We start from the raw sequence: 2,140 nt of genomic DNA, 5'->3' as shown, positions 1-2,140 counted from the left end.
CATTCTCCTTGTGTCTGTGTGGGTTTCCTCCAGGTGCTCCGGTTTCCTCCCACAGTCCAAAGATGTGCGGGTTAGGTTGATTGGCCATGCTAAGAAATTGCTCCTTAGTATCCTGGGATGCGTAGGTTAGAGGGATTAGTGGGTATAATACAAAGAACAACACAGCATGGGAAACAGGCCCTTCGGTCCAACGAGCCCACGCCGTCGTCTGAACATTGTGAGTCCCCTCTTCCACCCATGATCCTTGTCTACGCTTATGGCACTCCACATTGGAAACCAATTTGAGGGGAGAATAATTTAGGGACAATTTGTTACACTAATCAGCCTAAGAGCACATCTTTGGGGTGTTGGAGGAAACCGGAGCATCCGGAGAAAATCCACGCAAGCACGGGGAGAATGCGCAAACTCCCACAGACACCGGCCCAAATCCATGTATCTGCACAGCAAACAGTGATAGTCACTGACCTGTTGTGTTGCCCAGCATCTGGTCCAGTTTTAAGTGTGGATATGGGGGTAGGGCCTGGGTGGGATTGTGTTGGGTGCAGATTCGATGGGCCGAAGGGCCTCTTTCTGCACTGTAGGGTTCTATGATCCAATGACCCCTCCCATCCTTATCAAGGGGAGCGCTAACCCTCTCTCTTTCCTCACAACAAATAGAATAGCATGAACACACACCCCCCACATCAGCCACTGCTGCCCTGGTCTGCTCTGCCTCTCCCACTTGGACCAGCTTCAGCAAGCAGTAAGACTTCACAGCATTTCTAACTGTGTCATAGCAACGGCACAGGGATGAAGGGGAGGATTACGTATTATGGTTTAGACGTGATAGCAATAGAGAAAAGGAACCCTGGAAACAGAATAAACTCATTACCGTGTGTCGCCTGTGGCCACTAGAATTTCAAGTGAAACAAAGGAAATAGCAGGAAAATATCCAGAATCAAGAGTTGGCAAAGAGAATGTGGAAAAAATATAGAAGAAGAAAAGCACAATACAGATAGAGAGATGGGGATTGAGGGGCACAGGGTGAGACAGAGGAAAAGAGAGGTGGATAAAGATATAGAAGGGAGAGACTGAAATGGAGATAGCGGAATAGAGAGACAAAGGGGTATAGAGGCAGGGAGACACGGAGAGACAGAGAGAGGGAGACCAATGGAGAGTCAAAAGGTGACAGACACATAATGAGTCAAGGAGAAAGAGCAAGAACAAAGAGAGAAGGGCAGAAAGAAGCAGATGAAGAGAAAAAGAGACATTCACAGCTCCAGGGTCCTGGGTTCAGTTCCCGGCTCGGGTCATGTCTGTGTGGAGTTTGCACATTCTCCTCGTGCCTGCATGGGTTTCCTCTGGGTACTCCGGTTTCCTCCGACAGTCCAAAGATGTGCGGGTTAGGTTGATTGGCCATGCTAAGAAATTGCCCTCTAGTGTCCAGGGATGTGTAGGTTAGAGGGATTAGTGGGTATAGTATGTAAGGATATGGAGGTGGGGCCTGGGTGGGATTGTGTTCGGTGCAGACTTGATGGGCTGAAGGGCCTCTTTCTGCACTGTAGAGTTATAATTCTAAAAAAAAGGAGCGCCAAAGACTCATTCATCTTCCCTGAGAATCCATATTGGGAAATATGGATTCATATGAAATATTGGGCAACATGACAGCTCAGTGACTATCACTGTTTGCTGTGCAGATACATGGATTTGGGCCGGTGTCTGCGGGAGTTTGCACATTCTCCCCGTGCTTGCGTGGGTTTTCTCCGGGTGCTCCGGTTTCCTCCCACACCCCAAAGATGTGCTGTTCGGCTGATTGGTGTAACAAATTGTCCCTAAATTAGTCTCTCCTCAATCTGGTTTCCTATCTGGAGTGCCATAAACGTAGACAAGGGTCATGGGTGGAAGAGGGAACTCACAGTGTTAAAATGGCGGCACAGGCTCGTTGGGCCGAAGGGCCTGTTTCCTGTGCTGTGATGTTCTTTGTTCTTTAAATTGTGAATCCACCCCTTGTGATTTTCTACACAGAAAGCTGGAGAGAGAGCACCACAATTTCCCAAGGTGGCTCCCAGTGGTTAAAAATTCATGTGTTGGGGGAATAACTGGCCCACTGTCACAAGTGGCGTATCAATTTGCAGATACTTATTTGGTGCACTGCAGTTCC

The 2,140-nt window shown here is 48.4% G+C and overlaps 1 non-coding gene across 1 annotated transcript; it reads right to left on the bottom strand.

The window, feature by feature from the left end:
- Nucleotides 1-529: 529 nt before the first annotated feature.
- On the bottom strand, nt 530-653 carry LOC145356740 (U6atac minor spliceosomal RNA). Its single transcript, XR_013889211.1, has one exon. It is a non-coding gene; the product is annotated as a U6atac minor spliceosomal RNA (small nuclear RNA).
- Between the last annotated feature and the right edge of the window lie 1,487 nt (nt 654-2,140).

This window comes from Carcharhinus amblyrhynchos, chromosome 21 (genome assembly GCF_965287045.1).
Source record: "Carcharhinus amblyrhynchos chromosome 21, sCarAmb.v2.hapA, whole genome shotgun sequence".
NCBI classification, from domain to species: domain Eukaryota; kingdom Metazoa; phylum Chordata; class Chondrichthyes; order Carcharhiniformes; family Carcharhinidae; genus Carcharhinus; species Carcharhinus amblyrhynchos.
The sequence above is the reverse complement of the archived record's forward strand: the minus strand, read 5'-3'. Positions and strand labels throughout refer to the sequence as shown.